The 26,313-nt window shown below is 41.5% G+C and overlaps 1 protein-coding gene across 2 annotated transcripts in view; it reads left to right on the top strand.

Annotated features, from left to right (window-relative positions):
- Window positions 1-256: 256 nt before the first annotated feature.
- The window catches only part of EPB41L3 (erythrocyte membrane protein band 4.1 like 3), a 147,052-nt gene continuing 120,995 nt past the window's right edge, over window positions 257-26,313 (top strand). The window contains exon 1 of one of the 2 annotated variants that reach the window (XM_062632934.1): window positions 257-384. The gene's annotated coding sequence lies outside the window, so the exon portion shown is untranslated. Of the gene's footprint in view, window positions 385-6,592; window positions 6,725-26,313 lie in introns of those variants that run through there. The other variant, XM_062632927.1, reaches the window with a different exon arrangement.

The raw sequence follows: 26,313 nt of genomic DNA, 5'->3' as shown, positions 1-26,313 counted from the left end.
CTGTTTGTGATTCTCCCCCACCTTCACGTTTTCGCCGCCCCCCGTGGGTCGTTTCGGGGTGCCCTCGATCAGGGCTTGCTCCCCCACAGTCCCCCCAGCGGCGGAGCGGAGTTGCCGCCCGCGGTGCGGTGAGGAGTGCGCGGGGCCGCGCGGCGCGGAGTGCCTCAGGCGGGTACTGCTCTTGCGGGAGCCTGTCCCTCAGCCGCCCTTCCCGCCTCTTTCCCTTCCACGGCATCGTCCGCGGAAGATCCGCCCAGGTGCGGGGGGCTGGGACGCAGCAGCAAAGTTGTGAGCTTTGCGCGGTGCAGCTGCGGAACGGGGCGGGCGGAGAGCGGGGGGATCCGCGCTGCGCAGGGTGGAGCGCGGCCGGGGGAACGTCCGATGGTAAGCCCGTTCGGTGCTGATGGGGTGCTGGAGCCCGTTTTTGGGGTGGTTTAGTGTAGGCTTGGGGTCAGCCCTGAGGAAGCCGCAAGGTTTTGCGGGCGGTCGGTGGGGTCAGCACGTCTGCAGAGTTAAAATGTGTAATAGTGGGGTGTTTATGTGGTGTGCCGCACGCGTACTCACACGTTCAGATGTTCAAAAAAAGCTAAAACTGTTCAGCCGGCACAGTTTACATTTCGGCAGTAACGTAACGGCAGTTCATTAGAAAAGTGATACTAGCAGGAAAATCAGAAGTCGCAGTAGCGGAGCCCCGGCGACAGCGGAGCGGACAGCGCACGGTGACCCGCAGCTCCGCGCTCCGCCGGCGAGAGGGGGCTGCGGGGCGCTCGGGAGCGTGTGGGGCTGCGGGGGGCTGGGAGCGCAGGGTGCAATGCAGAACTGGAAGCACCGAAACTCTGCATTTTGTGCACAGTTCAGTGCTGGGTGGCCATTTTCCTAATTTTTCCTGACGGGCTGTTGGACACCCCTCTCCCCCCCCCCCCCCCCAAATGCTCGTGTGGGACTTGAACCCCCCCTCACCCTCTTCCTAGGGCTGTTTCGGTGCCAGGTATTCGCATTTTTGGATCCCAGTTTGGTGATCCTTCATCAAGCATTAAACCTCATTAAGATGTAGCTAACCGTTTGTGAGAAGGATTTCCTCCCCTCCCCCCCTTTCCTGCTTCAGTCCCTCTGGACTTCATATGTTTGTTCCCCTGTTCTTTCCAGGGAAGGATTTAGCCCCTGGTATGATGGCTGAAATGGTGACACGCAATTTAATGTGCTGCCAGATGCTCACCTTCTTTCGGAGTTTGGGTTAGGCTCAAGCAGTATTAAAAGCTTGCTAAGAGGATACTGTTATATGGTTTCCTCCATTTTTGGGCTGTATTAGAAGCATCTAAAAATATCGGATCATCATTCCTCACAATGTGACTACAACACTTTCAAAGAAACATTCTTGGATATATTCTTTATATATCCACCCCACACCCTTTTTAACCTTGAAAACTCTTAGTCCTGGTACCTACTAAAGAGCTACTCTGATATCCTTGTTCTTGCAACTTGGAGGCATTGCTGTTGATTCTGAATTGAGCAGTTTTTAACATCAATTTCTCATCATTATGAAGGGTCAGGTATTTTAACAAAACTTCCTGAAGAGATCCCCCCTAATGTTCCTAGAAATCCCCCAGCCTTTGCCAGCTGCCATAAACACATGCAGTTAATGTAAGTTTGTTGAGAAAAATGACCTTTTCTTTGGCCTTTAAAACAAAAAATTAATTGGGAGCTAGCAGGAAAGCAGACTATCGGTTTCTCAGTACTACTCCTGCCCTTCCTGCAGCAGCATTTATCTCAGCATATGAAGTTTCTTTCAGAGGTAAATGTTACAGAAGTCCCTCGCTCAAATATTGGTTGCACATTACTGCCCAGAACTAGCTTAGGAAGGCACTTTACTATCTCGCGCAACCTTATCTGCTGTTCTACAACTTAGTAACAAACCCACTGGAACATGAAATGACCTTGGAAAGGCATCTTTCAATCTGACATGAGGCATTCTCTTACAGGGAGCAGCGCTGCTCCGTGCAGAGCTGATGCTTTCAAATGGATGCTTCTGAGCTGACTTTTTAAAGAGGGGAGGCACATGGGTGGAATATTGAATTTGAAGGGAAAATGTTTCTTTTAAAAACAAACCCACTCAGCTGAAGTTGAAGCACCACTCAGCTGAAGAAGAGGTGTATTAAGAGCATACGTACAATAGTGACACTTAAGTCATGGGTGAAAACAAGTCTTTAATTTTAATCAAAGGAAAACAGCATTTCCTCTGCCAGTTCTGATTTGCTCTTTCATGAGATCTTCAAAAGCCCAAATTATTAGTGGGACTAATTGAAAACTAGTTGGGTGTGCTAAATGGGGAAAAGAAGTGATGAAGTCTGAAGCAAGCTTTACATTTACTTGTATTGTTCCTGACATCATAATGTAATACTTCTATGTTGAAAATATCCCAGAACCCTTCCAGCCCCCCAAATGCTCCTCTGGAAAGGCTGCAAAAGCACTTGAGATTTGGCAGCTGTTGAGGGAATTAATGGAGATGGTGCCTGCCCGGTAAGCTTAATGGAATTTTGGCCCAGATACTGGACTTGATGCTTCAGGTCTTGCAAAAGGGTGGTAGATGCTTTCATGACCATGATGGTTTTACCTTTCTGGAGATGGTGCCTCTTGTAGAGCTGTGCCTGCTCGCAGGCTCCCACAGTGCTCCAGCCTCGGGAGCTTGTGCTACGAGTGCCACCTGCTGGGTGATAGAAAAATATAAATTTTATATAAATTAGATACGTATATGTGTGTATCTCTGTGTGTGTACATGCATAAACTACGTTTATGTTCACTTTTATTTACATATGGGTGTATGGGTTTTTCACAGAGTTGCTCTTAGATGAACCTAGGAAACTTTGCCAAGACCTGAAGTTTCTCACCTTCTGAGGACTGACCATAGTTTGTATTTTGTGAAACTCAAATAGCGCTTGGGCTTTGTATTGCAAGAATGGAGGGGAGATTTTGATACTGCTCATGTTTAATGCTGCCTTTGCTTTACTGAAAGCAGCTGGGAGTTTTCAGTTGTATAGCTCATTGCTCGTGATGTGGTAAGCTTGAAGCAGTTGTCTCAATGGTCAGCAAGCTGTGGAGGTGGGGCTGTAGACCTGACATGGAGACTGAACAAACCAAACCCAGCTTTGTTATGCATCACTTAAATGTGAAATCTCCACAGCACTGCTGATTTCATCATTTGTCATGTCAACTATCTTATTTCCATAAAGTTTTTTTTTGATCCGAAATAGCACTTCTCATTTAGATTAGCTGAAGATGCACAGAATTTGTAGGATGTTGCTGGATGGTTTTTTCATTTTAAAGAACATTTTTTCATGTTCACACTTGAATAACATTCACATAGAGGAGTAAAATATTAAAGTCTGCTTCTATACTAGAATTTCCACTGGTAGGTGATGCCATAAATCCAAGTCTGACATCATCCCCAGCAATGGCTTTCCAATTTCCATTAGTTTCTTTCTTGGCCCCCTGGAGCATTGCCTGAGATGCTGTTTAAATACCAGTTTGGTTCAGCTAGATCCAGAGTGAAATCAGATGCAGCTTCAAGGCATGTAATTGTTCTGTATTGTACCAACGGTACTGGGGAAAGATGCATAGCCCTGGTTTTTGTTTTATTTGTTCAACAGCTAACCTCCTTAAGGCTTTCTTGTTTGTTTATTTCATGGTGCAATGGTGCCAGATGAGTCTTTTATCCTGCCTGTGGATTAGGAATGGGTCCAAACTGAGCATAAAAGTTTTGAGGAAACTTTCAGAAGCTTTCAGCTGGAAAACCTATATTGATGTATTTCTGTGATAAATGGATGAAATGCTTCACGTGGTTTTGAAAGTGAATTCCACCACTTGAAAGCTATATGCTGGAGAGTGTGTAACAGTCAGGAACAAGTTGATGATGTAGAAAGCAAGTAGTGTAATTGTAGAGTTCATCTTAAAGTGCAATTCTAGAAAAAAAAAAAAGCACCTGGCATAACAAGAGGGATTACAAGAGAGGGTTTTGAGATGGGGACCCACAGTAATAGTGTGTAACTAAAGTTCACTGTCCCCTAAAACATTCACAGCTAATTTGATGCTTGAAAAATTATGATTTCAGTGTCTGGTGAAGAAGCAATTGACCCTAAAATTACTGCCTGATGCTGAACCAACGTTTTTGGTTTCCTAACCGGTGTCATGCAAAAATAGCATGCAAGGAACTATTTTAGGGGGAATGCAAAATGTCTCTATGGTCTTGCTCTAATGTATTTCTCCTCACTGTGAGCCAAGCAACTGGCATGTAAGGTAGGCAGTGGATGCTGTTGCAGTACTCAAGGCAGTTTACATCACACCCATTCATACATCCATCCTGTCATGGCATATTGTCACTTCCTCCCTCTCCGAGCTGCCCATGGGAAGCTGTCCCTTGTAACTTGTCAAACTTGAGCAACCACCTTTTGTTCTCACTCAGAAATGCATGTGCAGTATTGTCAGTGGAGATGCTGCAGTACTATCCCTCTCTCCCATCCTCTCCACATCCTAAATAAACTAGTTCAGTAGATTTCCTGCTCAAATTCTACAGATTTTGAGTCATCCACGCTATTTTTTTTTGTTCCTTCCTCCTCTTTTTGCACACCACATTTCCCTTGTTCCCACCTACTCGACATATGCTTTCCTGTGACTTCTTGACCTCTTATCTCCTGGTAAATTCATTAATGTTTGTCTTGCTGCATGCCACCATCAAAATCTGACTTTCCTTAATTTGAAGTCCTGTGTTTAGTCAGGTCACTCAGTGGCCATTACAGTCCTTGGGAGTATCTTGGAGTCATCTCTGCTCTTGTAAAAGCATCCTCCAAGTAATCACAAATTCCCTTGCAGGGGGAAAAGGTAGGTAATATCTTGGGCAGTCACGCTGACAGTGATGATATATGGTCACATCTCTGGAGAAGGACTGTGGTTCACAAGACTGACAAGAGAAATCAGAAATGAAGGCAAATCCTTTGTAATCTCTTTTCCCTTTCCCCTCTAATATTCTTCACATGAAGGCGTTGGAAAGGCTCCTTCTGTAAAAGCACTCCTACAAAAACAGTGACACAAAAAAAAGTTGCTCCCTAGCAAAGTGGTAAATACATGAGCAATCATCATCCTTCTTCTGCAGTCTTTGTGCTGTCTTATTAATGGGCCGTGGAGGCAGAGGAGGAGATATTTCATCAGCCGTAATCCACAGGGGGGCTGCAAATTAGTTGACTGTGCCAGTTATGTTTTCCTCTTTGACACCAACAGATAAATTTGCCTTTGTAAGGCATGGTTTCTACAGGGATCAGAAAAAAACCACACCAGGGTCTGTGCAGATAGCTCACTGCCTTCTTACACTGCCTTGGGATTTCTGGAGGGCAAAATGCTGCTCTGGCCCCAGGTCCCTTTGCTGGGACCCAGCAGAAGATCACTGAGTTGTGAGGATATCTGTATTCCTGCAAACAGTTGGTTTGAAGAATATGGATGGTCAAAACCTATGAAATGGGGAAGATACTCCAGTCTGTTGCAGGAGACTTTGCAGTGACTTTTGGCTTCTTAGCATCGCATTAGCCTTGGTGCTGTTTGCATTGACAATCAATCTGATAATCATACAGCTACTGAGAGAAGATGGCTGGTTTTCTTCACTGCCACCTCCCCTCCACCACAGGCTTCAGTGTTCTCTTCATCTGGTGTCTTTGTACTCATGGCTTTGTGCTCTTAACTTGCAAATGCAATCGGTTTCTCTGGTCAGAAGAAGAGCATGCTTTCACTGCCGTTACACATGCATGTGCAATTTGTTTAGGCTAACCCATAGTAATTGCCATTTTGTACAAATCTCTTTAAAGCATTCCCTCTCCAAAGGAATAATAACAAAAAAGCAAAATACCAAATGCTGAACTGGCTGAATGTTTTGGAGTGGTTGTCAAAAGAAATCAATGCTGAGCCTGAGAAAGCTGTAAAACTTGTTCTTGGGCTTTTTATTGGTAGGAGAGGTGACACTTACTGGGTTTGGTCACCCAGGCACTGTTCAAGGTCCAAGTAAAAAATATTTGTTATTTCACCTTGGGTATTCTTGACTGTTTGCAGATGTGTAACTGTGCATAGATACTCTGGTGTGGGGTAGGCCTCGGGCCCCCTTAATTGCAAAGAATAAATTATCAATGCTCCATCCTCGAGTGTGGATTCTGAAAAGGAGCAGTTGCTGTGGCCTGGGGTGGTTTTTGACTTGCTTCCTTGACAAATGTTACATTTCCTCATCAAGGATTTAGAAATGTCAGCAAATAATACACCTTTTCTGGGTGTGATGTTGTTCACCTGTTACTGCTAATGGGGAGGGGTTACTGTGAAAGATTTGCCTTTTTCTTTTGTAAATATATTTTTCTCCCCTCACAGAGCCTTTCTTAGGAAGGCCAACCTTGACAGTTCATTATTCGAGTGTAATTATTATTCTTTTATCAATGCGACATTGCTATTATGTTAATTTTCTTTTAGAGTAAGTTAAGGGTGTGGGTGTGTGTTCAGTCCCTTCAATGAGTTATCTGAAACTATTCTGTAACAGACTTTATAGAAAGCAATAGTGTTGTCTTATTAATTGAATCTGAAGAGTTTTGTTTTTGTTCTCTCCTTTTCTGCTTTGTTTTCCTGTTGATTGCTATGAACATGCTACAATCGTGGACTTCACAAACTGGACAACTGGCTGCCTCCTGGAATATGGATGACACTGGTGAGTCTGCAAAATGAATTTCACTTACTTATGCTACTTCGGAGAAAGAGGAGTGGTGTTTATTGGCAGTTGGGCTGGATGAAAGCTAATTCTGTGATGTTTGTCTTGTAGAAGCAAAAGGCAAAGCTTACTGAATTTCAGCTTTTTTTTTTTGGTGTTTTTTTTTTTCTTAGCCTGTTTTATTGTTGGTAAAGGTGAAGGAATTAACACACCGTGGATTAATTTGAAATAGTGTCATTTTATGAGATTGAGTGTAATAATTTTAAAATTACTTTTCTGTAAGACACACTGTGAAGCAATGGCTTGGAACATTTTAATTTTTCTTTTCTGGCTTATTCAGTTGCTTCTGCAAATAGTTCAGACAGAAAATGATTAATTCATTGGATGGCTTTTCTGAAAAGTGCTGTGCAGTGCTTACTGTTCCTATACCTGTGTTGCCTGTGGTGTGAACTTTAAGAGATGATGTGTTGATAGTGTGTTTGCATTAAATATTGTACCAAAGTTTTCCATGAAAAAGATTAACATCCCAAGTAGTCTCAGGTGAGATCTCTCTTTTTTTTAGTTTAAAAAAAAAAGGCACAGTGCCTTCTCAGGGTCATACTCTTTACTCGCATGCAGATGGCTGACCTCAGAGTACCAATCTGGGGATACGTGCTGTTGCTCGTTGGGGATGAGGCTCTGGCACTTTGGACTTTCTGTGAAAGGTGCAGAGAAAGCATTTGCTGCAAATGTATCAGCCCATAGATTTGCTCCAGAAGCATGGTTGGAGGTGGCAGTATTCGCCCAGCGTTGCTGTAGGAGTAAAGCTCTAAGCACTGACTGGAGGTGGTTGGCAGCTTAGCAGCCTTGGGATTTATCTCTGAGCTATTTAGACCTAGCAGGAGTGACTTGTTACTACTAATAGGCTCAATTAAGGGAAACAACTTGCTTCGCCTCTCACCTGCGAGGTGACAACCTCATATATGCACAGCCTTAAATTCTGAGGGAGAACACAAGTATGACGTGGGCATGGTGTTGGCTGCCTACCCTGTCCCAGGGAGATGCAAATGTTCCCCAGTGTGGTGGTGGCGGCCCCATCCTGGGTAAGGCGTGGGGCTGGGTGCTGGCTACTGTCTGACAGATTGCCACTGGGTTTAGCTGGTGCACACCCTGTTGGGGTGTGTGTGTGGCGCACCACCCCTCTACCTTTCTTCCTTTTCATTCTCTTCCATGTGCAGTCTGTGGCACCTGTGTCTTTTGTACCAGTGCAAGAGCCTGAGACTGAAACGTGGGTCTTAAAGGTTTCTTCTCAGGCACAGCTTTGGAGAAATCTGAGATAAAAGCTGGTATTTTGCTTTTGAGCATTTCCGAAGTATTGCTGTGTAATCCTTTTTATTGATCCGTAGCTTATTCCGGAAAGCCCTTGTCTCAAGGCAATATAGAGAGTCCTGGAGGATAATGGCACTAATCACATTTCACATGACCTTTCAGGCAGGATGAACATCTGTTGCACTGCTGCACTTTTCTCCTCTCTTAGTTCTGGTTACATATCTTTTATTCCTCAGTGTGGCTTAGGAGTGCAGTTAAGAACCCTTCTGCATGACTGGTACATGGCAATTTGGTAACTGAGTAGCAGTAAGGTCTGTAAGTGGACTGCTGCTTCAGATTGATGTGCTTTGATGTGCTAAGAAGCCTTGATCAGACTGAGAGAGTAATAGCTCCTGTGTCCAGGAACAAAAGTAATGTGTGTTTACTGTGATGGACAGACTACCCGAAACTCTCTGAGTCTGAAGATGAGCAGAGTGCATTCCTTATGGCTCTTCTTCAGCATGTATCTTTCTTTTTTAGCCTATTTTGTAATGTATATGAATAATTGGATCTTATGTTACACCTATTTAAAGATATGCCACTTCAGTATCTGGAAATGCAGTAATATGAGTGTTGAAGGGCTGCCATCACCATGGCACATCAGGGGAAGTTTGATGTGATCGCATGGATGAGCATTTCCACCCAAGTTTTATTCTTAGATTTATTTTTCACTTTCCCTCCGATTTGGTTATATTTTAATTTTTTGGCAAATGCAGTTAGCAAAGTTAAAATCTGAAACAGTAATCTAAATCAAAGTGCAAAGTGTACTTTGCATAAACAGATAAATATCAGAGCTAAAAGTGTAAGAAATGATATTTCATTTCCTTTCACTAGAAGAGTAGATTTGATGTCACCCCAACTCTTCCCAGCAGTATGTGGCGGAAGGCCAGGAAACAGTGGGCAGCAGTTGAAAGGAGCGGGGTTCACACTGGTTGCAGGGAGAAGTATTTTCACCATGAGAATGGCTGGCCAGGCAGGGGCACAGTTTGCCAGGGAGGCTATGCAGTCCCCATCCTTGGGATTTTCAAGACCTGACTGGATAAAGCCCTGAGCAACCTAGTTTGATCTCACAACTGACTCTGCTATGGCCATTCCCATCCTTCAAAAATTATGTGAGAGTGCGAATAAGAGGCAGATTAAAACCTGCAGTTGATTGGACTGAGCAGGAGTCTGCTCCCCAATGTGAAGTAGGTGGTTTCGGGTGGTGATGTGAAGCCAAACATCTACTACTGAGAAGAGAGAAGTGGTCAAATACTGAGGCAGCCTTGCAGGAAGAAGTAGGCAGCTTGTAAAGAGGAACACGTACGGGTCAGAGATGTTCACAGAGATTTTGGAGGAGCAAATGACTGCTTATGGTTTAGACAACACCCCTTTGTGTTTTCAGGAAGGTGGCCTGCAACATCAGAGTTAGTCTGGCAAACACTTGAAAACAAACATAAAAAATAAAAAAATGTGCTATTAATAGGATATGGCTTATAAACATGCAAGTGACTGAATGTAAGTGTTTAACCCAATCCCAGTTTTTCTGTTGAATTTCTGATTTTGTTGTCTTGATTTTTGTTCTTCCCAGAAGGGAGTTTAATTTACAGGTTGATTTTCCTTCCTTCCTTCCTTTCCTTCACAATACATGTGAATATGGAAAGCAACAGTTAGTAACTCCAAGTGGGATTTCAAAGGCTTTCTCTTTTTTTTTGCACTTTTTACCATTATCCCGTCTGCTTCCACTCACATAGCAAGTGAACTGTCATTCTTGCTTGTTGTGCCCCAGCTGTGATGGGATATGGTCAGTGGGTGAGATCCCAGCAAGGTCACAGTGTCTCATCCCTTCCATATTTAAAAGCTGAAAGCCATCAGGATTATTGCTGTGAGAAACTAAAAGCTTTAGATTTTAACCTTAACTTTACCTAGACTGTAATCATGCTGCTCTATGTGCCTGCACAGTGACTATCTTTAGAATTATGGACAAAGTCACAATAGTACATGAATATTTTTCCTCCAGTCTCAAATACTACACTGGGTAATAAGCCTTTTATTTTAACTTTGTATATGTATGCAAAGACTTTGTATTTCTTCTCCTCTGCTTTTTCCCCATAGCTGTTTATTTTCAGTTGTTGCATGGATAATAGTGCTGATGAACAAGTATTTAGTCTGACACATAAAAAGCATAGCTGTAAAGAAAATGAAGCAGAGAAAATTACAGTGGCAAAGGTTCCTAAATTATAGTTGTACAGCAAGATTGTGATAAGGAAGTAGTTAAACATTACTATTTAGTCAAACCTGCAACTGTGGCTGGTACTTCAATTGTCTCCTCCTTTTGCTGACACTTAATTTGTGCAGTTGGTGAGATACTCTCCTGCTAATGAAGTCCCTGTTTTGTTGAACCAGAAGCTTGTGAAAGTGAATGGGCGTGTTCCCCCAGATGGTTTTAGGTCAAGTGCCAAACAAATGGTAATTGTTTTCAGATTTGCTTTTAAAATGAATGTTAGGTGCTTGCTACAACCAGTGTTAAAAAAAAAAAATCAACCAAACCAAAACACAAATCCATCTATCTAAGAGCAGATACATGTTCCATTCAGGTATATTGGAAAACATACATAATGGAACAGGACTGAGCCGCAATATTCATCAACAGAAGTATTAATGTTTGAGTTAACTGTATGCTTGCTCCAGCTGGAAAGCCTGTTGCTTTTACAACAGCAGCATGTTTGCTCACAAGCCTCGGGTCTGACAAATAGCCTGGGCAGATGTGAGCATCGCCCTGTGCATCCTCTTCAGTTGAGTTGGGCATTCACTTGTCAACATGATGGCGAGTAGAAGCCATGATCTCCTAGCAGCGTATCTCACTTTTTAAGACCTTTGCTTGCATCACAGCAGCACGACCCTGAAGACCAGCTTTCATCCACAGGGATGTGGGACCATGAAAATGTGCTATGTAGATGTTTCACAGAAATAAGGAGCAAGTAGGGTCCTTTAGAGAGAACTTGTACTTTTCACAGACGCTATTTTTCCTTCTGAAAATTGCTGTTAGGATCCAAGTTGGTGGCTAGTAATTCCTTCTCTCCTCTAATCTCTCCTCCAAGATGATTCAGAAAATGTCCTACGGCAAGCTGGGTTACTGTGGTTAATTTTGTTTGAGAAGGATGAAACACTGTGAGCAAAAGGTAGTCTTTTGTGGTAAAGCTAACTGCCTTCATGCTAATCTTAACCTTGATGAAGCTATTACCATAGGTTTGTTAGGAAGAGAGTTAGGTGAAGGCAGTGGCCCAGGCTGAGCAAAGGTTAAAGCAATCAGTGATACCTCGGCTGTCAGCAGAATTGCATTGCTGGGAATCACATATCAGGCTTTGCACAACTTTATTGTCTATCTGCTTGGCTTTTAGCTGTTCCTGTGAACATGTCCTTCAGCAAGCAAAGGAAAGGCCAAGGGTTGTCTGCCTGTGATTTCTGCTTACCCTTTGATTGTGAAGTCAGCCCAGAGCATGGCTGAAACACAGCAGAAGCAGCAATTGTTTGTGGTGGAGCTGTAGATAAACGTATTTATCCAGTAACCGTGAGGCTGTTAAAGTTGGATCTTGGCAACTTGGCGCTCTTTTTATTTCTTTTTCCTTCTCACCAGAATAGTTATACTGTGGTTTGGTGCTGTTGCATCCTATTTTTAACACCAGAGCTCACTTATCTCTAGTTAAACATGTGGTATGTTTCATTTGAGAGAGCTGGCATTTTATCAAACATCACAGATGAGCTTTTTTGTTAGAACTGATTCAGACCAACTGAAAACGGATCCTTCCTATTTAAAATCAATTTATTCTTACCAAATTCTCATATAGTTGAATCAGTAGAGTTTATTGTCAAAATCAAGAGGGATCAGACTCAGTCGTAGTCCTCTCAAACCAGCATTTTGTTTGTTATAGGGTACTTAAAAATCCATATGTGCCTGGTTTATCCAAGCATTGCAGGTCTTCTACATGAAGTTAATGTATCTGTAGAGGAATATAAATTCTTGTGCAGTTACTCAGTATTAAAGCCTGTCTCTTTATGCAGAGATCTAATTGCTGGCCAGTATATGTTTCTGAAGTAACGACAGTCACTGCAGCTGTTGGAGTTCTGTCATGTTTATGCATGACCAGATATTGCAATAGGCTGGTAAGAATTTGCTGCAAGAACTTTCATTTTTCCAGTCTTGGGAAGTGGGCTCCATCTAGTGTTTAAATTAAAGATCAGAAACTCCAGTTCCTTCTTGAATGCCCTTGCAGTGTGGATAAAGGACATAGTGGAGAAATTGAGATAGGCATCACTTCCGCTGATGATTATCTGGAATGAGACATTTCTCGATACAGTCAGTATGTGAATGGCAGCTGAAACACTGCTTATATCTTGCAGTGCACTTGAAGCTATAATAATCCTTTTATGAAATGGCATATAGTTAAACAGAAATTAAACCAGAATGGCAATAATGTGATCCTGGACTATACTGTGGTTAGCTCCTGTATATATTCTCACATTATTTGATGTGGCATGTTTGAAAGCAGCATTTTTGTCTATGAAGTCAGAATCAGAGATCTAATTGTGAAGTTCTGAAGTAATGAATTTTGAAATGTGTACTGGATGTTAATATCCAGTCAACAGAATAGTTTTCAGGTATGTAATGCTTATCTAAAGAAGCATGTGGGGTTCTGTCCTTTATTTTTACTGTTTTCTTAATATTTCAGTTTTTATAATATGTAGGCCTCTGTTAAAGGCTGTGTAAATTATTTACTTTTTTATTAAAAGCGATATCATGTTTTGAACTGATATAAACCAAAATAGAAAAGTATTTTATAGCTATTGTCTCATGGCACCAGTGTCCTGATGATAAACAATGTTGTAAAACAAGCAAGAAGCATGAAGAACAGTTGTTCATCTGTTCAAGGTGATGATCATTCATACAAGCAACTTTTTTTTCTTTTTCTTTTTTTTTCTTTTTTTTTTTTTTAACTGTCTCAGACTGAGAAAGTTGAAATACTTTAGACTGAACACAGATTTGCCTTCTCCACTGACCTTAAAGTCCAAACTGGAGAAGCAGGGAAGTTGCAGACCTTTGCTGCAGCTTGAAGGCATGTTGGGGTTGTTTAATATGCCCCTGTGGTCAGAGATCTGTGTAGCTGCCTGCCCCTTGCAAAGGTGGAGGAGATCCTTGACACCAATCTCAAGACAGCTCTTGGCTTGTTTTCCACTGGGCGCCAGAGTAATGTAGAGCAGGGGCTGGGATCCAGGCCTGTGTCATTGGCAAAGAGCCCGTTGTTGTTTCATCTGTCAAGTATTTGGGGTCTGGGCTTTCCAGTTGACACTTGCAAGCTGAGTGTGGACAAAGTTAATGGGAAACATCTGGTGCTGGGTGGGAGCAGTGAGATGGTTACCTCGGTTGCATGAAATTGGGAACCATTGTGGCAGGGTGCTGGGGGGCCCAGAAGACTGCAGCATGGGGGGAAAGAATTGGGAGTGGTGGCCATGGGAAGTGGAATGTGGGTGTTGAAACCGCCCTGGGCATGGGGCAGCACTGCTGAGCTCCAGGCATAGGTTTTGTTTTGAGATCCTGGTGTACTTGGCAACCTCTAAACTTCCAGCCCCATACAGACGTAAACTTGGTCTCTCAACCCTACAGAGATAGTAATGTTGGGGTGAACCTGCTGGACTGCCTGGCCAATTTTTTTTTTTGTTATTAAATACTGTCTTCTTCAGAAAAAGAAATCCCAAACATTTATTTAACAGTTGAATTTTTTAGGAAAAAAAAAAATAACACATTGTTAAATCTAATTTACTTTTCCATGTTACTTAATTTCACATTTCTCCTAGAGTGGACAATGAGTGCAGACATAAGTTTGTGTCACTTGAGGTCTCTGAGTCTTACAGTGATCCGGTAGATCACTAGATACCTTGTGTTGTTTGGGGTTGGTTTGTTTTTTATTTTTATTTCAATTACCTATTTAGAAGCAGTGGTTACATGGCAATTTCTGAACAAAACATGGAAATACCTGTTTTCCTTAAATCCTGGAAAAAAACATTTCCCTCCTTAAACAAAATTAAATTTGGTCCAAATAAAAAATGCCCCTGTTCCTTTAAAACCTGGTTGTAAAATTAAAGATTAAAAGAAAGCAAGGCAGTATCTTTCTTTTTGTAGTGCTGGATGATACGGCGTTGTCAACTCAAATGCTGCACCACGCACAAGCCGGTTTGCATGGTAACCAACACCGTACTTATAGCTGAGGCTAAAATTGACCACAAAGGCTTTGCAGGCAGTTTTTATTGTCATCCACCAGCTAACAGAGCACCTCACTCAAATTCTGTCTTCGAATCTGTGAGAGGTGGGCTTTGAACCCATGCTTGCCATGTGCAACACTGCTGGTGATCACAGTGGTGGTGGTTTGTTTTGGTGCTGGGGGGAAGGAGGGTCCCCAAAGAGTTTTCCACATCCCCCCAACATGGCCCCATGGCAAAGCTGCATCAGAACCTCCCAGTCAGGTCCCAAGTCACCTGTGGTGAAGCTCAACAAAGGAAAGAGAAACCTCAGAAAGGCAAACTCTTTACTGTGAAGGTAGTGAGGCACTGGCACAGGCTGCCCAGAGAAGCTGTGGCTGCCCCAACCCTGGCAATGTTCAAGGCCAGGTGGGATGGGGCTTTTAGCAACTTGGTTTATTGGAAGGTGTTGTGCCCATGGTGGAGATGTTGGAACAAGATGATGTTTAAGGTACCTTCCAACTAAACCCATTCTGTCATTCTGTGATGCTGAACTGCAGGCAGGGAGGTGGCAGCACCAGGGGAAGCTCATAAATAATGGGTGCCTCTGAGTCCACAATGTCCCTCTGCTGGGTATAGAGGAGCCCAGAATGACAAAGCAAATGCCAGATAGTCCCTCTGTACTTCAGAATGGCAAAGTTGAGAATAATCTGGAGGAAAGATGCTTTGCTGTACCTAGGAGAGCTGTTGCAGAGTTTATAGCAGCAATTAAGGAAAGCGAAGTCTTGAGAACATGAGGTTACAAAGGTGCTTCTGGCACATGAAAATCGTGTCTCAAGCTTTCTGATCACTTCTGTCACCCTGTTAGAGGAGGAAAGTGATAGAATTGAGACAGGGAGCGGAAAAGAGCAAAAATGATTCATGATTTCGAGTAGTGCAGGTCATGAAGATGTGATTAGTCCTGGCCTGTTTAACCTGAAAGAAAAAGAAAGCTATAAATAAAAAGAGGAGTGGGGGTGGTGGTGTTGTGGGAGCAGGCAGAGAATTGTGGAGAAGAGGTAGAATATTAAGAAGACTTGGCTATTTTGGACTCAGTATCTCAGTATCTGATTATAAAATTCAGTTATAAAATAATTTATTATCTTTGCTTTGCTTTATGGTATAGGTAGCAGATATGCAGTGCACTGTGGAAGTAAATAATAAGGGTAGGCAGTTGGCATCAGCTAATTGAAGGGTTAGGCAGTGTATTTTGAGAGGAAGGGAATACACTAATACATCAACTAACTAGATTAAGGGTGCTAAGACAACAAGATCCTTAATTTAGATCAGTATTTCAGACCACAGTATGTCTGCTCCTGGCTGTTAGTGTTCCTCCATGCAAAGGGCACAGCACCCGTGTTGCAGTAGATCTCTGTTCATCTCTCTTATACTTTCATCTCTCTTCCCAACACAAACTTCAGCCTACTGGTGTGAGAGCTAGAGCTAGCCAGCACTTACAGTCTTGCACTGGCTTTGGGTACCTCACTTGAACTCCATGCTGGGGACTGATGTCTTTGATAGCTGCATGACCTGTTGGGTCTGTACCACGGTAGCATGTGGCATTGGAAATTTATGAACCAGAAACTTGCTGTTAAAAGGACATCAGTATAAACTACAGGAAGAGAAATCAGGAGGGCAACTTTACTGTCCTGCAATAGAGAGGATTGATTTCATGGCCTAAACTGTTGCTTTTATCATTAAATTATCTCTTCACTTGGGGAAGAGATGGATCTGCTAATATAACTTCTTTCTCAGTGTGCCCGTAAGAAATAACAACAAACATCATTGTATTGTAGCTCTGTTCTCACAAGTCTGATGTGATTTGCTTTTGGTATCCTCTGTGCTTATAGGGACATTAATGGTTTCTGAAGGAAAGCTTGCTCTAATTTGTAGTCATTAAATTGGTAAGAATTTGCCTGTTGTCACTGACGTAATTTCTTCTTTGTCTGACCTCATTCACCTGGCATTAAAATCATATTACTGAATCTCACTTTAAAAATTGCTATAGCTAATAGGGAAAATCTTTGCTTTAAGTGTTTTGTTGGCTTGATCTAATCTGTATCTTTAATGTCCACTGTGGGACTGGATCCAACTCTTCAGGGCTGACAAAGTGCCTTTTGGCTTCATTTATTTATTATGGGGAAAACAATTTAAAAGCTTAGTTATTAAAGCCACTTCTTCTATAGGAGAAAGTAATGAAATTGCCCAGTCTGAAGACACAAGTTATACAATTTAGTATCTAATCTTAAATAGCATTATTAAAGCCAAATACCCACCGTTAAAATTATTTGAGGTTCATTTTGTTACAAAACCCATGAAAAATGCCTTTTGACATAATACCTTGTAATGCAATAGGCAAAAAAATACTGCTTTACCTACAGTGCACTTTGCAGGTTACATGTAATCCAGGTTTTATTAGCTTGATTTGCCAGACTGCCTGCCCTTGCAGTAAATGTCCCTTGTGCTTGAAGCCCGTGCATGTTTGCAGCTGTTGTCCTTACAAAGTAGATATGAGGTTAGTTGGAGCTATTCTGTGGTCTGATTGCTGTGTAAATAGCAATATAAAACTAGATCAGACTGGAGTAAGCAATAACATTTGATATGGTTTTATCCTTCCTGTCTTAAATTGCAATGGTTTTATCCTTCCTGTCCTTGCTCTAAAGTTATAAAGGGACACCACCTACCTGAAAATCTTTGATTCTAGAAAAACTGGGATTTGATCTTAATTTGTCAATTAAAGTGTACATGTTCTTGCATACAAAAAAACCCAACAACTTTCATAACTTTTTTTAATGCAGAATACAATGTCGAATTCCTGGAGATTTGCTTTTCTTGATAATTCTGATTAAAGAAAGAATTGGCAGCTGGTCAGTGGTGGGGAAAAGAAAGTGCTGAGTTCATGATGTAAGAGGAGAATAAGAATTTCATTAATTCCAGAGATAACTTTACTTTTTGTTTGATTTGATTACTTTCACACTTTGCATGCAAATATTTCTTCCTTGCTGTGCTCAGTGTTGAAAGAGCTAAAGTAAATTGCAAACAGAAGTGATGAAGACAAGTCTTTTTCTCCCAAAGGAGAATGTAAATGTTATCAGTACTAGGATTACCTTTTTTTTTTTTAAGCAAAGAAAGTATGCTTCTCATAAAAGTGCAATAATCAGAGTTTTGAATATTTAAAGATCAATTTTGTCATTACATCAAACTAGCTCAATCAGAGCAGAAAAAATGCAGTATTGATAAATGATGATGCCTCTGAGTGAGGTATTTGAGATGGTACTATGACCAAAGTGTATTTATAGAGCTCTCAGGAGCTGTTCAGTACTAGCACTGCACAGGAGATTTATCTTCTTGCCTCCTGGTCTGGCTTATTTTACCAGATAAGGAGTAAAATAATTTCCAATCTGTTGCTTATTTTTGAATAGGAAATAATCCATCACTGTTTGGAAATGAGGGCTTTGACTTCCATTCTGAAATTCACTGGTATTACTTTTTCTGGAGGTAGGGGAAAAGAATATAGGGAAACCGACATATCTGGTGATGATATAAAATAAAAAGACTTCTTGTGTGGGGGTATCATTTAATTTCTTCCTGACCTGCATTAAGTCCTAATATGTGCTATTTTATTGTTGAGAGAAAATAGTATTTATTATTTTAGAAAGGAAAAATCTTGTAAAATCTCTGACTGCACTTCATCTCAGACAAGACGGATCAATGACTTTTTCCATATATTGTAGTAGGAATTTACTGGCTTTATGTTTAAAATTCAGTGTTTCTGGTGTTATAATGGTACTACTCTCCGTGTTAATTCAACTGGCTTGCTGCAACATTTCCAGTTTATTAAAAAGAAAAGAAAAGGGGAGGGGGCAGCCTTTCTTGAAGCCTGCTGGCAAGAGGAGGGATGAGAGAAGGGTGTGTGCATAAAGAGGGGCTGCAGTCTGGAGGTAAACCAGAAGATGCAGAGGCCATCATGCAGTTAAAAGTTGAATTAGGTGATGTTCATGCACACACTTCACATCTGTTTAAGACAGGGTGTGTGAGTAGTCTCAATGTCAAAAGACCCTATTATGTTCTTGAAGTTAAGCGGATTTATAATTGTTTGTTGGATGATGTCCCAAGCTGGTCTTACAAAAATTATTGCTTCTAATGAATTCCTATTGCTTGATGCAAATGAAGGGGAAAGGAAATCTTTGAACCACCTATTGTACCACCAGAAAAGAAAAAGTTATGAGACAGAAATTTGGAACCCTTTTATTGACAAATGCAGTCAGCCCTGAAGCGCACCTGAGATTCTGTCAGTGGGGTATTCTCCCCTTGAAGTTCTGCCGTGGTTTTGCCTCCCCTCTCCTTGCCACGTTACTTGTTGCAACACTCAGATGCCTTTTTCCCACCCCACTGTGTATGGATGTCTCCCTTGGATCTCCCCCTTGCTTCCTTCTCTAAATGAGTAACTGCTCTTGACCTCTGCTTGCCATCCTGCTTGGCACCTCACTGCTGTGTCCAGCACTTGCTGTCCTTCCATGCCCTCCTGTCATGCCACAGAGAGCCCGGGTATGTCTCAGGGTGCTCTCCTTGCTCTAGCAGGGCTCTGCCTGCAGCCTCATCCTTGTGCCACTCTGCCCCTGTCTTGCTGCTGGCTTCACCCCTCTGTCACAAGCTCACCCCAGGCAGCTGCATGGGGTGGGGGACTGAGGAGGCTGGTGGCTGTCTGCACAGACACCCAAAGTGGCTGGAGGATTTCCTGTGTTTCCCGTTCTTCCCTCAAATCCCTCTTTTTTTCTAATTTAAATGCTACACTCACATTTCATTTTGCTTTCGTTTCAGCTTTTTTCATTTTCCTCTTATCCTGACATATGTGGCTCCCCTGAATCTGAAGCAAAGGTTAGACCAGGTGATCTTTTGAGGTCCCCTCCAACCTGGTATTCTATAACTCTGTGATATGACTACAGACATACTAAAACTTTCTGACTGAGATCACAGTGGAAACTCGAGGCCAAGATCCTTGCAGCACTAGAAAGCTTTTTTCTGTTTGGATACCTTACCAGAACAGCTCTTTTGAACTGACTTAATGTTTAAAAAAAGAGCCTGAGAAACTTCCGTTTGAAAGTCTTGCAACTTCTATGGTTAGGCTGAGATTGCCTTTAAAGAATCCCAGAGGTGGAGCCGTCTGGCTTGCTGTTACTATCAAGAGCTGTCACCAAAGACAGCTTTCACTGTTTAACCTCTACAAAAATGTTCCTTGCTCTTAATGAATGTCTGATAGCAACCTTAGATAAGTAGATGACGTCTTATGAGAAGGAAATCATTGTGATAAGGTTAACGTTTTAGCTACTGATCTGCACTTTCCAAATGTTCGTATTTACTGGAAGATATCTTGATTATTTAATTTTAATGTAGTTAGATTTGTTCTTATGTCTGGGCACAAAAAGAATCCTTAGGTTTCTGGTTCATCACTTTTATTGTGTGAATATTTTTTTATTATATTCATTTTCTCTGAACTTTTGACTATGAATACATTGAAATACAGTGGTTTAATTGTTATTATCTCTTTTGCATATGTACCATGTTAAACAAATGCATCTTTCATCCATTATGAGGTTACTGTGCTTTGCGGAAAAAAGTGTTCTTTGGCCAGCAACATAAAGATCTGTATGTGTATTGAATAAATGTATCACAACTGCTGTTGAAACCCTTCCCTTCCACATCCCCATAAACTGCTGGTGCTTCCTCCTATGCCAGTTTGCTTCTGGAAATATCCTTTCTAAGCATGGTTAAATGGTAGTCTGTCAATAGCCCAGGGTTTATTTTCATTACTGAGAGGAATGATGCTAGCATGCTGCAGAATGTATCTGGCAGCAAGTGCACAACCATCTTGGCTTTTCAGAATAAATTCAGGATTCCTATGGTATCATGTTTTCAGCTTAGAGCTCTGCTGGTGCAGTGTTAGTGCAGCCTTTTTTCAACTCTCCTCCCTGCCACCACTGTCTCAGGTTCACAGTCCAGCTCACTCTCTCTCTCTCATTGCTCTGCCTCCACTTTAACTTGGACATTTTTTCCAGAATGACAGCTGATAAAATACTGGGTGCTCTTCTTCCCTCCTATGTTTTGTTCTTCTTTTCTCCCTTAAAAAAAAAGGTTTTTTTTGTTTTTTTTTTTTGTTTTTTTACTTGTTGCCCTTCTCTAGGTTTTCCTTTCCGCTGGCTCCTGTACAAAATATAGCCAGAAAAGGACTTTTAATAGCTGTCAAGTTTTCAGACTACTACCAGAATGGCTCTTGTGAGCTTTATATTTTCCTTAAAGCTCTTTGTTTGTGATGACACCCAAAGAAAAGCAGTGGCTGGTGGTCATGAGCTTGCTGGTCATCCAGTGGGCTTCTCTCGTCTGCCCTGCTGTATTCTGGGAAGCACCTCTCTCTCCCGTCCTACACCTCAGATATGAGCAGTTTCTTGAAGCAGCATTTGCGAGGGATGCAGCTGCTGCTCCTTCATGCAGTTTCATACCTCCTCCTGATAATGAAAGTGATAAAATGTTAACAGGCTCTTGCATAGGAGAGAATAGCACTTTGCAGTTATTAATCAAATCCAAACATCCTTACTTCCAGCAGTGGGAGGTTGGGCTCTTGGACCCAGGGCAATGAGATCCTTTCTGCACAGTCCTTGCAGCTTCTTCCATATGCTTTCCTCATCTGGGATGGTGTGCTTTTGAGTCCAGTCTTTTTTATTATTAATTATTATTAGCTAGGGATTTGTGAGAAGGACACTGCTCTCCCTTTGTGGTAGGTTGTACTTGGTAACGAGCTGAGGGACATCCTGTGTCTTTTTGTGGGTCTCCCAGAAAGTAAGAGCTCAGCAGATCCCAGTGGTCAGAGCAGCAGCCATCAATGGGAGAGCACTATAGCAGCACAAGACATTTAGAAAGCAGTCCCAGTTTGCTGATGATTTTCCTAGGATCCTGTCCCCAGAGATCCAAAGGATCCCCTGTGATTCCTGTGGCCTATTGCCCAGCAGAGCACACTTGTCTCTCGAAATAACAACCATCTGGGAGGACTACTGGAAGGGATTCCTGCTTGCTAATTATCTGTCTTCAGCATCTCCTCAGTCCTTTTCTAAGCTGTATATGGGAATCAAAAGCAGCTGTACATGCAATTTTTGAAAATACTATATGTGAGATGTTACTTCTGCCAAATAAGCTGCATTTTGCCCATTGAAGCATTTTGTATATTTTTTTTGCTTTAACTTCATTCTGTGTACTACAGTTAAGTACCTTCCATTGAGCTAGTTTGGAAGTTTCTGTGAGAAGACTACAGCTGTGTATACTAAATAATAAATCAAATTCAGTAGAAATAATTCTTCATTATATTAATTAACAAATGATGCCTTTAGATTCATCTGCTTGAAAGCGATTAATACACCATGCAAAAATAAGTAATTTTCTGGTTTGTCTATTTGTTTGCTTACAAGTGCTTTCTGTAATTCCATGTTGAAATGAGTTTTCCTACCTAGCCAATATTGTAGCAAGACACGTTATAATATACCAAGAGGAAATGTAAACAAATCATAATTTCTTGGAGTAAGGTGCACTGATCCCTCTCTCTCCTCCTTTTGTGGCAGAGAGATTAGTCTCTTATTCCCTTCTGGACCCTTACCCTGCCCCAAATTTATGAAACGCATACAGTCCACCAGATGCTTTGGCAATTATGTTAGCAGAGGTGTTACCCAGGTTTCTGCATTTCATTTGGCAGATGTCACCCATAGTGGCTGCTGACGAGAGGGTGGATGGGATGGTTGGTGGTCAGCAGCCCTGGCTGTTACTGCCAAGGGATGGAAGGGAGAATGCTTTAGAAATCCCATGCAAGTTCCAGGTGCTGGTGGCTTTGCAGGGGAAGGAAGCTGCCTTTATTCAACTCTGCAAACATGGCAGAGAGTCATCAAAGTCTCCAAAGCTCAGTAAGTTGTTCTAAAAAAATATTTAGCGCCTTACTGCGAATATTTGGTATAAATATAGCTGCTCAGATGAGGAAAAAAGAAAAAAAAGGCAGTGATCTGTATGCATTTTGTTCCTGAACTGTCTCCTCAGCATTAGGGCTTTTGCTCCCTTTCCTCATTTAGAAATAGTCATCCACCCTCTTTGCAAGTGTAAATTGCTCTCCGGTAATGAGATCAATGGACCTGCACCGATTTACAGTAGTAGAGAATGATTTGGCTCATTACACACTTAATGAGATACGATCTGGGAGGCCATCTTTGCATGGACAGATAGTAAAATAAACATTAAGGACTAATAAAAAATGTCATATCCTCCACCACTGTGCTCTGGCTGTGCATATGTCATTACATGCAAGTGGTTTAAAGTATCTGTTGGTCAGCTTCCTGGATTGCCCAGATGAAGGCTTTTCTCTTCTTCCTGTTTCTATTGTGCTAAAGCCTGTTTTGTCCATCAAGGTGGCAAGAGGCTTGGGTTAATCTTGGTTTAGCAGATGTCCTGGCAAAGTGCAGCTGCTCTTCATGAAAGCATAGCTGTTGTGTTTTGAGATTTTTTTTTTTGTCTAATGGAACACAGATCCTAATGAAGTCTCTTAGAATAGCATCAGGCTGATGTTAAGGGTGGGTGTTTAGAACAATGATCAGGATTTAAAATCAAACCAATCATCTCAAAATTGGTTGTTCCTGTAATTTGGTTGAGTAAGTAATCAATCATGCTTTTGACAGCCAGCTGGCTACAGTCAAGGCTTTCACATTCCTGCAGTTTCAGTGCAGATCCTCAAAACCTCTACCCCACTGTGACTGCTCTTGCTACTGGCTTGTGCTGCCTGGCAGTTGATTCTTCAGGAAAAAGTTAAATGTGCTTGCTTTTTTTTTTTTTTTTCTGCTCAAAGAAAACGTGATGCAATGATATTTGCGGTGATATTCAGAAACTATACATGTTCCAGCTCTGGTGGTGTGAATTCTGGAAAGGGAAGTGGGAGAATAAGATAAAATTGATTGTGAGATGTGTACTTGGAAAGTAGTAACATAAATTATGTGGAGGTGATCTTCTGCAGATTGTTTTAAGAGTTAAATTATTTTTGTTTCTCAAGCTTATATATGTTGCAAATTAGTAATGAACTAATATAGAAACGTGAATTTTGCTAAAAGGCTGCAATTAGGACTTCTGTAGAAAATGAAGTATGAAAGAGCTCTGCTGCTGGTCATGGTTCCTGCATATTGTTTTCCAATAACTTTTTAATAGTACTTTCTTTTCTCATATACCAATATTTTCCCTTTTATTGTAACACTATAATGAGTTGGATAATGTTATATTTGTGGTTTACTCGCGTCTTGCACATGGGCTTCTCAGGACTGACTTCTTACTCTGTACAATACATGTGATGTTTTTACCCAACACATCAAGAGGACTGGGCAGATCACTTTGACCTTATAAATTTCATCCTTGCACTGTAAAACTTTGGAGTGCTTTGAGCTTGAGAGGCCTCCCTGTCACGAATCGGAGACGTGTTCTCTGATGGCAGTAACTGCGGATGAAATATCTGCAACAGCATAGGAGCCCTTCGGTGCCCAGGGCTGCACGCTGCAGATGCTTTGTTTTGTTTATACACCAGCTGTTTTGAAATGGGTCGTAACTGTGCTGGAGTCCGTGCCACAGAGGAGGCATCCTACATAATCTACAAAACTGCTGTGCTTCAAGTCCAATGATGATGTCCTTGTAAATCAGAAACATTAACTTGCTTAAAATGTACTGTGTTTTATGTGATTTTGTGGTATCATCTGAGATGGGATGCTCAAGATGCCTCTTGTCCACTGACCCCAAAACTTTGATGTGTGACCATGATGCTTGTGAGAAACACAGGTTTGCAAAAATGGCAGACTTCTTGAAGTAGGCGTGAGCCTTGTGGGCTGTCTGGTGCATGCAGAGCTTTTTCATGTATAAACTGGGCAGGACTTAGTTTGCTGCACATTGTACCATTTTCAAACTGAAGTGTGAAATTAAGAGTTAGGGTGTTTTTACCACCCAATGGAGAGGCCATACTCCACTGGGAAGTGGCAGCAAAGATTTTCAGACCTTTTGTTTGTTTGTTTGTTTTCTGGGAGTTGCAACTGGACTACAAGGCACAATCATTTTTCTTATTATTTTTTATTCTACATAAATGCCTCTTTCTGCTGCTGATAGTGATGGGGGGAGTAAATACGGATCAGCCAGGACAAATAAGCCCTTGGGTTTTTTTATTTTTATATATATATATATATATATATATATATATATATATATATATATATATATTTAGACTATGTTTCACATCAACACATCTCATTCGTTTGCTTTGCAAGTACACAAATAGGAAAGTTTGTCCCAGCTTCTTCAGGAGGTTCACAACTATCGCAGTACAGCCCCCGTGTTGTCTTTGGCAGTGTACTCAGGTAGCATCCAAGCATGGTGATGACAGCAGTCTGAAGGAGGAAGGGTAAGGGACACTAAAGGGATTTTGTGTGTTGTTCTCCCAACAACCTCTTGTGGGGCTGGAGCTTCAGTATCTTCTCTGTTGTCATGTATAACTGGGAGGGAAGGAGCTCCTGTGTAAGATGCTTCCCAAGCATCATGATACTTTTGGAGGTTAGACCTATTGCCTTGAATTATTCTTAGAAGCTATTCAATGCTAATGTGGGTCTTTATCTTTGGTGGGAAGTGATGTGATCTGGAATTTCACATTATAATTGGGTGGCTCCATTTCTTCTTGTTCCTGAAAACTTCCTAAGCCAAGACTGTGCTGAGAGCACACTGTAATCCTCCAGTCTTATCAGCCAGTCTGGGCACCTACAGTTTAAAACTACCACAGGGCTGCCTTTCTCAAGTACAATTGAAAGCATAAAATGATTGTATATGAGAATATGCAGAATCATTTTGGAAAGTGAGCAAAGAGGGTTTTAAAACATTTTTAGTAAGTTTTGTAGGTCCATGGCCTTTATGTTGCGTAAAGACGTTATTTTCAAAATCTTTTATGAGCATCTATTTTACATGCTTTTCATTTTATATTAGTCAAGATTTCACAAGTGAACATGCTTTGCTTCTTTGAAAAAAGATAATGTAAGCTCCAGATGTGATTTCATTCTCTGGAGAGGTAAATTTAAACCTAATGATTCCTTCCAGGCTTTGAATCAGCCATTCTTCCTTTCTATTTTATTTTTTTTTTTTTTTTGTCCTTAATCCCTAGCTCATGAATTACAAAAGTAACTCAAACTTTGTTTTCCAGTTCTTTTTCTCTTCTGCTGGCAGGTGGCAGTACTTTTGCTGTGATGTATATCAAATTGCAGCTCGTTGAGGCTCCTCAAAAATACGTGTGCAAAGCTCTTGTGTTGTGTTGTGTGTCAGGGTTTGCACCTTTGGGTTGACAGTATGCTGGCTGAATGTGAAGTCATTGAGGACTTGATCTCTGGAGCCTTAGAATACTTTGATTTCACTATTAAAAAAAACATAAATTAAACCCCCTCACTGGTTGCCCAGAAAGCCATTACTCTGTGGCTGCTTTTTATACTCTTTGCACAACGTTTCAGAATCATTTGCTTTAGAAAATTGAACGAAGAAATGGTCTTGACAAAATCAAATTGAAAGCTCAGCTAACAAAGGGTGTGATTGTAATGTTCTTGCTGCTAATGAAGTGTAATTTAACAAGTCAGTTCAATAATTTGCTTCTAAACCCCAGAGTAAAGTTTCATTCAGTTGCTGTCAAATTTAAGATACCCAAAGTCTCTCAGATGAAGCAAAGACCATGTTTATAGCCCATTTGCACTGGGAGCCAGACTGTCAATGTGGAGCCCTGCCAGCTTGGGCCAGATGAGAATGTGGCTCCATACAGAAAGCATGAGATCTGTGGTTTTTACAAGTAGTTTTTGACCCTGACATCTAATCCAGGAACCACAACTGTAGCTGAATTGCTAACAAACAACAATTTTTATTTTTTAGCACAATAGAAACATGTGTCAAGCACTGAGGCTCATGTG

The sequence above is a fragment of the Pezoporus occidentalis genome, unplaced genomic scaffold (assembly GCF_034315485.1).
Source record: "Pezoporus occidentalis ecotype Australia unplaced genomic scaffold, CSIRO_AGI_Poc_V1 ctg4, whole genome shotgun sequence".
In the NCBI taxonomy this organism is placed as follows: domain Eukaryota; kingdom Metazoa; phylum Chordata; class Aves; order Psittaciformes; family Psittacidae; genus Pezoporus; species Pezoporus occidentalis.
The sequence above is the reverse complement of the archived record's forward strand: the minus strand, read 5'-3'. Positions and strand labels throughout refer to the sequence as shown.